This window comes from Pungitius pungitius, chromosome 2, assembly GCF_949316345.1.
Source record: "Pungitius pungitius chromosome 2, fPunPun2.1, whole genome shotgun sequence".
In the NCBI taxonomy this organism is placed as follows: Eukaryota; Metazoa; Chordata; class Actinopteri; order Perciformes; family Gasterosteidae; genus Pungitius; species Pungitius pungitius.
Genome location: NC_084901.1, coordinates 30,815,206 through 30,828,151, shown reverse-complemented (window position 1 = coordinate 30,828,151; position 12,946 = coordinate 30,815,206).

Here is a 12,946-nt window from a genome sequence, read left to right as displayed (position 1 = left end):
CTGCTTGGATTGGGCCAGAAATATACCTTTTTTTTTATTTTTTCCAAGCTACGAATCGAGCTAGTCAAGTCCGTTGCAGTAGCCCTCCAGGTGGTAAATGCAGAATGCCTTATGCCTCTTTTCAACTAGGTTTGGAAAGGAACCTCTTTTTTTAAATTGGAGAACATTTTCATAGCCGTGTGTTTAAGAAAGTCCTCATGTTCCTCTTATAGAGCTGTGGTCCATCGAAATACCATTTCAAGTTTAATCACACTTTAATGAAGACTTAAAGGCTAGGTAATCAGATCGCCCATATCCAGGAAGTCTTGTTAGGACCCTCTTCCAGAGGGAAGATGTTGGAATTGGAATGTAGGAAGGTCATACCATGGCTTACATCTCTAATAATAAATCCAAAATATTAATACATTGTTCGAAGCGGAACATCCAAATAATACCTTGTAGGAATGTGAAGCGATTTCGGGAGGTTTGTAATTGGAGATGTTGAAAGCGACTATGGAACCAGAAGCCTGGCCACACCAGTGAATTCAAACCAGGTCAGAGACGTGCTCTGCACACTAATGATGGTTCGGACAAATGCATGGATTAGGCTCCCAGCATGTTGTCTCTTAATATTTCTTCCTCCAGCCAGGATCCAAATTGGCCTTCTCATTAGAGCGAAGTCTGAACTCGGGAACGTGGTGGGCAGGGACGCACCGCCGACCTGGTGTGTCTGCAGCAATGTCCCACTGTTCCTCTCTGAACTCCCACTGTCTGGGGGGGACAATTAGAACCTCATTTACACAAGACAAACAAAATAAGTCCAAACCGGTTTAACACGGCGGCGCCGAGCACATGTTCCACACCCCTCTTGCATGGAGGATTCGAACCGTTGGGGGGGGGGGAGAAGGCAAGGCCTGCTCCCCAATCCGAAGAAGAGAGTGGGAGGCGTGTGTGTCTGTGCGCAGCAGCAGGGGGGGGGGGCGAGGACTCAGCGGGAAAGCGGAGCGCCAGCAGGAACAACTCGTTGCTACGGGGTGGGGGGGCAGAACAAACAAAGACCAGATCACGCAAAAAGTCATACGCATCCGATCAAATGTTTATTGCGCCAGATTTCAAGGGCCACGAGGGGTCGGTCTGAATCCACCTCTCCACGGCTGATACCTCGAGGCCAGGCGGTTGAAAGCGAAAGGGATGAAGTCATGTTCACAACTTGATCAGAGCTTTCTCCATATAGAAAAACTTTTATCAAGATAGCATTGCAATGTTCCTGTTAAAGGCTTTGAGAGTATAATAACTCTGAGCTAGCACTTGGGGTACGCAGTAACACCCCAGCCTCAAATAAGGGCTTTCTGAGCCGAAAACTGAACAATTCATTATTTCAATTGGACATCAAAGGCCAGGGATGAAAAGCTTCGGTGCAACAAGGTCTGCTAAAAAAGTCATTTAGCATTTGACTCAAATCTCTAAATCTGGCGGTTATTGTTCGCCTAAGCGGCCGGTGTCAAAGATCAAGGGAGGCGATTGGTGCCAAAATTCCGTCTTCGTGACCTAGATTTGACTTTGAGCTTTTATTTACCGAGATGATTCTGAATTCCTGAAGTAATTGGAGTCAACCCCGGTGTCCAGCGTCGTCATTTTCTCAAAGCGAGAAGCACCCTGCTTCAAGGTCACTCCACACCTTGCTCTCCAGTTTAGCACCCGAGGTGCTCACGCAGGAATGATCGGTCCAAGGTGTCATTAGTGGTATTGGTCAAATCCCACTTGTGATGGATACTCTCCGGAGCTGGAAGTGCGGCTCCCTTTTTTCAAGGTGAAAAACGTATTTAGCAGTCGTTTGGAAACTCTATAGACATTTTGTGGACGTTTTATAGTGCACTGCAGATTATTGGATTGAAAATGAATCATTTTAACAGTGTCTTTAACAATGCACCTGTGCCAGGTATTACTGCTTTGGCAGAGCGCTCTAGCTGGCCCCGCCGCTCCTCTGTGCCTCTTGGCGGCGTGCCAGGCTCCTTGGCACAGTAGATTGGTTGAATTATAGACCCTTTTCCGTGCTACTCTTTACTTTCATCCCTGGCTATTGAACACGTCATTTTTAAAAGGGGGAAAGCTTGAGGGAATACAGAGAAACCTGCTTCCATGTGTCCGAGGCCTCTGTGCAGCAGCAGAGCAGTTGGTGGTTACAAATGAAAAGAACCGAGGCCTATTGCACTAAAGGGGGAGAACACTGTGACCAGGTTACATTTCTCCTTTAAAACTCCAACTGGGAGGTCCCACTATGACCAACGCGTCCTGGTCACAAAGTAGTCGCTTAGGGGACTTTAAGGCCCGTCGGGGGACCACGAGGGGCGGGTTTAAGGTCGGAGCCGCGTGTCAGGTCAAGAGGCACAGTCCTAAGTTAATGTCTTTATCTGTGTTTTTATTCACCTGCTTAATAGGATCTTAAACAAAAAAACAAAAAAAAAACTATTATGATTGTCAGAAAATATTATAGCATTAAATTTGCAGTCCAAAAATATACTTGAACATCACATCCCTGGATGCAGCGAACTGATGGGTCATCTGTGCATGTCACATAACAAATGTAATTATTTAGTGGATTTGGCTTTCTAGTAAAGCCTTGTTTTCTTTTTTAATTGTAGTGTGCCTGCAGTATCTGAGGGTGGGACGAAGTTAGATGAGAGGGGACACAGTGTATAATTTAATGTCAAATAATGATGCAATAGTCAGGCCCCCGAAGGAAGCAGCACAGTGCGCCGTGTTTTGATTATTAATGGTGAGAATAAAAGAATGAGCAGGAGAATCAAAAGGAGTGAAACATTGATGAATATATTTGTGTGTATATATATAAGTATTTGTGAAATTTACAGCTTTACCATTGAAATTAAAGCTCTTATTCTGTAGCGTTGATCTAATGCTAATTTCAACTGTCGCACAAATTATTATTATAACACGAACGAACCAGAAATTTGCTCCATCTTAAAATGGAGCAAAGTGGTCCTGTATTTATTGTACACGGCGCTGCGGTGGGTTTTCCATCATTCACTCACCCTCAGGGGTTAGTTCCCCAGTTTTATGTGCAGGAAATCGAGGCGCGTGTTCACGAGCACAGTGTCAGCTGAACTGTCCTCGGAAGCGGAATCATTTATAAATGATGTCGTATTCCCCTTTTAGCTGTCATTGCAGCATTGAAATTAAAGGTATTCACCAGCTGCATTTTCACCTTGAAAAATATCCTCCAGTCAACAAATCCAAGTACATTTTAACAGGAGAGTGACCTAAAGAGAATCTTTACAACAATAGAGGTGTCACATATAATGGCCCCATCAACCACATGTTTTAGGTGTATTTGTGCTATTCTACGTATAACATATTCCAATGCAGCTCTATATGTATATGCATACTGTGGTGTTTGTGCTGCAGTGGTATTACAGGTGGGTCACATGGGGAAATTCTGAATTATTTAATGTCAAGAATTGTACTGAGAATTTCGCATATTACAAAAGTGCCTCTCTCAAAACAAAATACAGTTTGATGCTCAAGATTAAATTTCATGCTCAACATAGCCGTGTTCAGGAAAGGAAAAACAGCTGTAATTTTTTCCACAGGTTGCACTTTATTGATGTTATCTTGAAAAGATGTCCAGTACAAAACAGGGTGTATAATTACAGCTACGATCAATTAGTTCCTGACAAATATTTATTGGCATTTTCTAACAAGATGTTTGTAAGTTTTATCAGTTTTTGTCTGATGCAGCAATCTGGTTTACTTGAACGTGAAGAGGGAAAGTGCAATTCTTTTTATTCTATCATTTGAAAAAGCATAGATGGGGAGTCACGAAATGTTATTTCAATATGAACAATTTTCCTCCAAAGGTTTGAGAACCACTGACCTGTAGGCACCTTTTTACCAAATAGTCCAAATACTGCAGATGACTCAAACCGCTGTTGCTTTTCTATGCATTTTTCATTGTAAGTTGTTCACAACAACCCGAATGCTCAAAAAATAATCTTTTGCAGAAATGCCAGCAGCGGTACACTTACATTTTGAGAGAGATGTTTGAGAATTACATTTCCGCCGTGCTTTTTACAGAGGCGCACACATACGCTTTGAAAGGGGAAAATGCAATACATTTGTTATCCGACCTCTTACTGAGATTAATATGTAATCCAATCTAGACAATATAGATATAAAAGTAAATGCAATATAAACAACAGAGTTATTCCAAAGCAGTTGGAATGTTCTGAGTAAAGACAAGTGCTCCCATTGGGCCTGCAGGAATGGGTTTGAAACCACTACATGAGTAATATGCTCTTGAAGTAAAGAGTGTGGGTGTGTTTTTGAAATTGCCTTATGTTTAGATGCCTGAAATAAGGTCCGTGGTTTACACAAGTTTAAGAAGTGGTCGTAGTTTGTGACTAGCCGAACGTTAACGACTTACTTCTGTCGAATGCAACATTTTTTTAACCAGGGTTACATAAAGTAATCCTAATAATTTAAAAAAAGAGGGTTTATCGTGGTGAAAGAAGTTTGACTATAAATGCTGTTAAAAAAAACACTCGGATTGAAATAGTACTCAATGTTGGTTACTCCAGAATGTAGACTTTATTATAGGCCTCCTTATATGTCAAATAGGTTGTGCTTTCATGCAGGAAGAAGCCAGACAACCAGATGTGTACATGTGGTGTGTGTACATCTTAAATGAACCCAATGTTGAATTTGGGGAATCAAACCTGTTACTAAAGAGTGTACCTTAAAATATTGTAACTTTGTAGTGTGTTTGATGTATGATGACATTTGATCAAGCTAGAACGATGAAGTACAATGTTGATACAGAACAGGACATTAGCATTCTTGTGTTTTAGGGCATTCATTTGCCTCCAATGCCAGTGGGGGAAAAGGACAGGTCTTTTAAAACCTTGCACAGGAAAGAAGGGTCTTTGCAGGTCTGATTAAAAAAAAAAAGAGGAAGAAAGCCATGCAGCACACAGGCACTGCCATTTGAGAAGCTGTAAATGTAAAAGCAGGAAAGGTCCAAAGTTGCCGTGCCTTTTAAACTCGACCCCCCCCCCCAGGGAACCCGAGCACCGCCGCAAACAACAGACCCATCCGTCTCACCCCGGTCGCATGCTTCAAAAGCACACATCAAATAGCTGAGGACTGGCAGGCGCCCTAGACACGCAGAGGCAGACAGACGTTGGGAGGAAAGTCGGCTGAGTCCCTAAGGTGGGAGTTGCGCAACTCGTCTTCTCTTCCACCGCGTTTGAGGAGATAAAAGGGAGTGAGGAGTTCAGCCCAGAGAGATGTTGTTAATCTGCTCTGATAGCGAGCCTTTTTATTCCCATAATTATCCCCGAGTTTCTCTGGATGGAAACTGATGAGGCTTGGAACATCAAAAAAAAAGAAGGGGGAAAGAAAGAAAAAAATCGTTGACTTACGCAAGAGACAACAGAAACCGCATGGATCATTGTTTTCATGTGAGGGTTTGAACAGTAAGAGGGCAGAAGTAATGAGACGGATTTCCATAAGTCAACTCTGAGAACTAAATACTGATACAAAGGCTCCACGAAGATCCATCTGAGCTTAGACAGAGCAAATCTTTGATTACGGAAGAAAAAATCGACCCGAGTGAGCAGAGCCTCAAAAAGTGTTCAAAATAAAGTAGCTCTTTTGAATCTTCGGCAGAGGGCGAACAGTTTAGATCCGGGCAGCCCTGTCACAGGCAAACGGGGTCATGCGTGTGTGCCCCCCCCCAACACGAGACGGACTGGACACTTCCATCCATTCGTGTCACGGCCTGCCGGCGCTGACCCGACGACGGAACGCACGCACACTTTCAGGAGTGGTGTGAGAGAGAGAAACCGAGGGTGAGAGGACTGCCCCGTCCCGTCCCGCCCCGTCCTGCCAGTGACAGTCGCTGATCCGACACTAACCTCCGCTCATGGCCCCCCCCTCCTTCCCGGGCCCCTTCACACAAGAAGTTATAATGAATGAAATGACAACATTTTAATTTAAGTTACACTACTTTGTTCAAAACGCACACATTTCCACACACATATATACACACACACGGACGGAGTTGACAAGTTGTCTTGGGGGAACAGAGCTTGGTAAGAAGCATGGTTTGACAGCTGAGAAAATGACTACATGTTATATATGTGACAACTCCCCAAGAGAGGGAAGGGAGGCAGGACAGAATGATGGCCGGTTTGATTTTCAGGCCAGAAAATAGATTTCTATTAAAACCCGCATGTGACCGGGCTTTTTGAGTCCAGCGCCGCGCGCGAGACAAGAGAATTCCATTTAGATGGCGTTTTTCCAGTTTGCGTGAGGCGTCTTTTAGTTTGACGGATTGATATGAGAGCGACCGGCCTGCTCTCTGAAGGGATTGGTTTTTTTCTTCTTTTTTTTTCTCTTTCTTCACACCATCTGAAGGGAGAAGGATGTTGTGTCTCTTTGTAGTGCAACCCTCCCCACTGAGTATTATAACCATTCAATGCACAGATGACTAGTATCAGCTTGGAATCTTCACGTCGGAGGAGGGTGTTGATTCCCCTTTCCGGCTTGGGATTGATGTCACACAGACCTTGGCTGGTTGATGTCGCCGAGCTAGCATCAGATGGCTAACATGCTCACGAAACTCACTTGCTAGTGTTAAGGATGAAGCCTTTGAATTTCCGAAACCATCGTCAGTTTCGTACGTTAGCATGACATCATTAGCCTATTAGCCCTAAACAAAAGGTGTAGGTGTGATTGATGGTGGTTCGTCATGAGCCGAGGCCTCGCACAAAGGAACAGATTGACCGTGTGATGGCGCTACAGGAGCGTTTAACGGTCACCACCAAAGTGATTAAAATCCATCCTGAGGGAGACATGGCTGCCTGCACTACATTTCATGCCAATCCATCAACCAGTCATATATTCCAGTGTGGACCGAGTGACCGGCTGACATTGCCATCCGCCATGCTTGCTTGTATGACTAAAATAGCAGTATCTTTCCAAGAGTGTTACATGGTAGAATATTGATGGTTATTTCTCTGTGGGTGTGTGTGGCAATCATAATAAGATTTTTTTTTCTTTTTTTCCCCATTACACATCACCATCTACTTCTACTAGCAGAGCTGGACACAGAAACACATATGACTGCTTTTGTGTGACTGTGTATGTGCATGTTTGCAGAAATCAATACGGACGGTATCACCCCCATGGGTCTGCCCCCCCCCTGCTCCTAGAGATAAAGTAGAGAAAGCAGACCCACAGCCAGACATATGAGTGGGATTATCAGCAGGTGCTTATTTGGTAGAAGAAAAGGTGCCAAAGATAGAAGGATTTCGACACTTCTCATTATTTGGTGGAGGATGTGTACAGCAGGTACTGTCAGGTAAAAGGTCAGAATCAATCCATCCAATGTTCTCCGCCAACCCGCCCTAAATTGCATATTGACTCAGTGTAACAGTCTCCAAACTGGTGGATTAGATGCATCTTGACAACTTTAATGCTAAAGTGGAGCATTTCTGGAGTGGTATATATACGTATATACTGCTATTGGGAATCTCAGTTAGTTTGAATTGATGTCGCTAAGCCCCACTTGTTCATTTCACTCCTTCCTGCGAAATAACCGTTCTCTCAAGCTTTGTGAAGGTGCGAATGCCAGTGAGAGGGGCGCTGGTTGTGAAATTGAGCAGAATGGCAAACGTGTCGATGTTTGTGTGCATGCAAATGTATACCCGACACCTGGGATTTATCTGGATCCGTAACTGTCTGCTATCTGCAGGAGCTTTCAGCGTGACATATATAAGTGGTGTGCAGAGAGGGGCTGTACGTTGCCTTGTTGGCTTCCACTGGAGTTCCAATAAAGCGTGTCGAACAGTAGGAGCCACAGGTTTGATATGTTGATGAGAACCTTTGATGTTGGGCGTGTACGGGTGTGTGTGTCTGAGCATGTGTTGTACACTGTTGCCCAAATGGAGGAAGGAGACGCTCTCCGCCGTGTTTGTGTCTTTTCATTCCAGAGACCTCGTTTGACGTAAGAGGATCCCATAGAAACTCAACATTTCATTGCGGCTTGGCACGGATAAAGATTGAATTATCTGTGTTCTCCTTAAATCCCCATTCAATCTTTTCTTTAACCAGGATGAGAGATTTTGTCTTTGGCGCCCCGAGGAGCTGTGTACCCCGCTGCTTGGTAATATCTGAAATTAATTCCTCCAGCCGTCCCAGTTGTGCCTAAACAATTCAAGGGCAGTGTTAGATCCACAAATTGAGAATTTACTGAAAGGCCTCTGTACCACAGCTAGTGATAGCGCTTTTTTGTTACGGATAATTCCATTTATCATTACTGTGTCCTAGCGCAAACCGGTTTGTGTTGACCAAACGGCAAACTATATGTGACGCCCAATCACAAGGGTTGTTATCCATTAATGGAAGTAGATTTCTGAGGAAAAGAGAGATGAAAATAATTCCTTGAATTGTAAGCAGAGGACTCCGCTTTGAGTTGCCGCATAGACGTATTTCAAGGACGGAGGCAGGGTGAGAATGAAGAAAGGTGAAAACAGAGCTGTGAGGTTTCCTGATACCGCGCATGAATACTTCATTCTTTCCAGGTAGAGCTCGCTCCATAATTCAACAGTATCTGGACCTGAGCTTCTCCTCCACATAATATCCCCCCCCCCCCCCCCCCCCCCACACACACACACACACACACACACCTTGTACTTGAAAGTTACGCTGGGGGGGCTGGCCTTTGCCCTGGCTCAGCAGACAACAGGATGTGGATCCTTCTGATTGCACATTCTGCATCATTGCTCATGATTTATATCTGCCAATATAACAAAACGTTAACAAGTCTAATGGAGGTTTCCAGCTACTCCTTTGGATGAGGTTAGAAGGTCATCCTGTTCGGCATTATATTGCATTTGATTGTTCTCAACGGTACACATTTTCAACTAAACTGAAATGTCATTTGTACAGTTTGGCCTTTTTTCGCCTGACAAATCACATTTTCCATTTTAGAGACCTTAACCCTCATTAGTTTAGTCTTGGGAAGAAACCACTTTGAAAGCGTGTATTGGGATTGTAATAGCATGTAGTGGCTTATTTACACAGTGAGAGGACACCATTAGCATCTGTTAGCACTTACAGCATTAGCACTTGTCTGTTGTGACAAGTTGTGTCTCCAGTTGATGAATGTTGTTCCAATATTCAACACTTTTTTCAATGCCTTCCCTAGACCCCCCCCCCCCCCCCCTTGGCTTTTAAACTAGTCGCTTACATGTGTTTTTTTTCTCTTATTAATCAAGATAAAAAGCCATGTATATGTGAAAGAAACTTGAGAGTTAGCTGATAATGAAACGTGGGATGGTTGCCAAGAGCAACAATTTTCCCAATGACATGGTCATTGTTTGTATGGGTACATTGATTAGAGCAGCTTGAAGTGTCGGTCTTGAAGTGGTTTATGATGGTTTATTAACACTTACACATTAACCATGTTTGGCCTTGAAGTGTCACCCCGTGTGGGCGGTGAACATTTTACCTGACAACTCTAATTTTCTTTTCAAACCAAGGACAATTTCAAGGAAAGTGACAGGAAACCAACAGAGAAAAAAATCGACTCCAAAATAACACACTTTGAGTGCTTTCATGTACTTCAACATTTGCAACAGCACAGAGGTTCAACCCATTCTGCTGCAACACATGAGCGAAGAACCATCTATCTAAGGCAGGCCAATATCCTAAAAGAGTGTGAGACAGATCTCTCTCAAACACCGGGGCCACAACTGTCCAAAGGATCTGAGGGGATTAGGAATATCACTCAACGTTAAAGCTTCCATTTATAGCAATTAAACAGTCACAAACGATAGCTTCTAATAAAGCTAAAAGAAGCAATGATTTAGTGTGGCCAACCTGGCAATCCTTCTAAAAGAAGCTTGGATTATTCACTGAGACTCACTAGAGATGGTCTTTATTCAAATGTCTATTTTACAAAACCCGATGAAAGGGGTCATCGCGGTCATTAAGTGGATTCATGTTATGTGTTGGAAAAAGAAGATGCTATAATGTCTTAAAGTTAACGCTGTCATCCGCGGACAGCTGTTGTGATTGAGTGGGAGGGGCCGCGCACAGCTAATGAACATAATTCAGCCAGGTTAATGTCGGATCACTGTGGGACAAGATGGATACCACTTGGCAACGTTATGGGGCGTGTCCTGGTGTGCCGGCACGTTTACGCCGGTTATTTATGCTCGATAATGAAGAGCATAATGAAAATTGGACACAACTATAAATATAAGCAGGGAAAGCGTAATGTGGTTGGGATAATCATTGATGCAATTAAGGTGTCGTACACATGCAGTGTGAGCCTGGGCCTCCCCCAACGCTCTCCTTTTCCTCTCTCACCGAGGCGGTATTTTATACTGAAACATCACATTTAATCAGCCGGTGTAAATCCCCTGGTATGGCCCAAGGAGGCTGGCATTTTAAATATGTTAATGCTAAAGCGATAAAGTCTGTGGTTAATCTATCTCAGAGGTTATTGACAACTACTTTTATATTGCCAGTGGTATTTCTTGGTCTTAATTGGCGTGCGGGGCGCCGTTTCTCCCGGCGTGCACACTGCACGAGGCAGCGTGAAACGAAAAGGAACACCGACTGCACGTTTTCGGTTCCCACTGTCAAAACCGTCAGATCTGTGAGAGAGAGAGAGAAAGGAAGGGAGAAGGGAGGATGGGAAGGGAAAGTTGGGTCAGGAGATCTGGAAGGGAGAGAAATGGAGACAGATGAGAAAGGGAGTCCGGGAGCTGAAGTGACCCTGCGGACCAGATGCTGATAAACTGCCATCGCTGAGCGCTCTGTCAGCTCCGGCTCTCATCTGTCACTGTCGTCCTGCTGCATTTCACCCTTTTCCTCCCACTCCTCCTCCTCCTCCTCGTCTGAGTCTTCTTTCTTATTCCACCTGCTTCCAGTCTATGTTGTTTTTGTTTTTCATGATGCTTACACACATCTATGTTATTATTATTTTGGTCTGGGCTTGGTGGTCCTGTGCGTATGTTGCATATTGTATGTTGCAAATGTGAGCTGAATGAACATCAAGAAGCCTCCTCCCGACTTAATTCTTTGAACAGATGATTGAATGTGTGACAAAGATGAAAAGAAGATTAGAGGTATTTCTTATTGAGCCTCAATATATAACATCTCAATGATTCGACTTAACATCTGACGCAATTTTAATCTTGTCTTGAGTTTTCTTTGATTTTCTCTGCATAAAATTCACAAATCACAAACTCAGAGACTGGTCCACTTTTTTACACATTGGCGCCAAATTACTTTCAGTCCAAGAGTAAAAAAAATAAATATAAAGGAACAGAGAATACTGTGTCCTTGGTTGGCAGTAGGGGTTGGGGAGAAATCCCTGAGGTTAATCTGTCTAATAGCAGCAATCCTGGCTGTCACAAGCAGGCTGAGAGCCCCTTGCTGCCTCGGATGACTTTGTTTCGTCCCTGCCTGAGAAAGCCCAACTGATTAGGACTGCTTTTGAATTTATTCGTGTGTCTTTACGTGTGTGTGTGTGTGTGTGTGTGCATCCCTTTAAAAATAGAGCCACAGATACATTGATTGTGTTTCGTGGAACAGATCAAATCGTCCCCTTATGCTCACATTCACTTTTCTATGATTGTGTGTACATGTTTGTGTGTGTGTGTGTGTGCACACATAACATAACGTCTTCATTCCTTGGCCAAACTGTCATTTTGTGCTTGTCACATTCTGTTAAGTGTAGCTCATGCTACTTCCTTAATTCCCCAAATTAACTTCCAATGTCAATCCACACACTCATAAACAGCATTTTCAAATGGTACACACACACACACACACACACGCGCACGCACACACACCGGATGCAAGTTGTGGTACAGTGCCAAAGCTTACTTTCTGTCACAGTCAACTCATCATTTAAACCCCTTTGCTGCTGTCTAGGAGGCCCTCATTACACATTACGCTATTGATGAACACTTATAATGTAACAAGTGCACATATTTTTTACGAGTGCATCGATTTTACCGCTGGTGATCCCTTTAGTTAAAGTGAACAGCTCACGCTAAGTGTGACACTTGTTACTCAGTATGCCGCACATAGTTTAGTGCTTAGAAACTCAATTATAACAATTGTGTGGATGTGTGGCCATCTACAGACTTTGTCATTGTATACTGAATGTTATTAAACTTAAAATCTGAAAAAATGCTTGACCTTAGTAGCCATGGAAATGTCAAAGGGGCTGTGTGTTGGGATCTCTACGTATATAAATTCATCACAACCTTACAAAAGACGGGTGAGACGAGAGACAGTGTTTCAAATTATAACCTGGAAATGGGCAATTTGATATATGCTGTGTTGCTATGTAAATATACTGTATAGTGAAGTAATATCTAGGAGGGAGCCACTCTTTTGTTAGCCGCGCTGTATTTCTAGTAAGTGGTCATGCATCCTTTCCATCATGATTTATTAATATTGGTATATATATGTATGTATATTATATAATACTGGTATATATAATATAGGTGTAATCTATGTTTGCTGCCTCATGAAGCACCAAGCCCCCAACCACTGAGAAAACAGAACTGAATACATTGATTATGATGAACCAACACGTAGAATCAGAATATGTTTGAGTAAGAAACTAAGTATTTAAGGGGTAAAATAATCCCTGTTCGTTGTAATAAATCCGTAACAAGATATTGTAGACACAAAGTATTCCTTAAACTGCACGACAACGTGTATAGTCCAACCATCAATCTAATCCACCACCTATACCCGACTTTTCTTTGCAGCGTCCCAGGCGGCCCGAGTCTATCCCGGCTCAAATTGGGTAAGAGACAAGGTCAGTTTTATATATATCACCTTAAATCACAAATGACACATTTGCCTCAGAGGGATTTTTCAATCTGTACAACATGCAAGGCCCGCTATTCTAAAA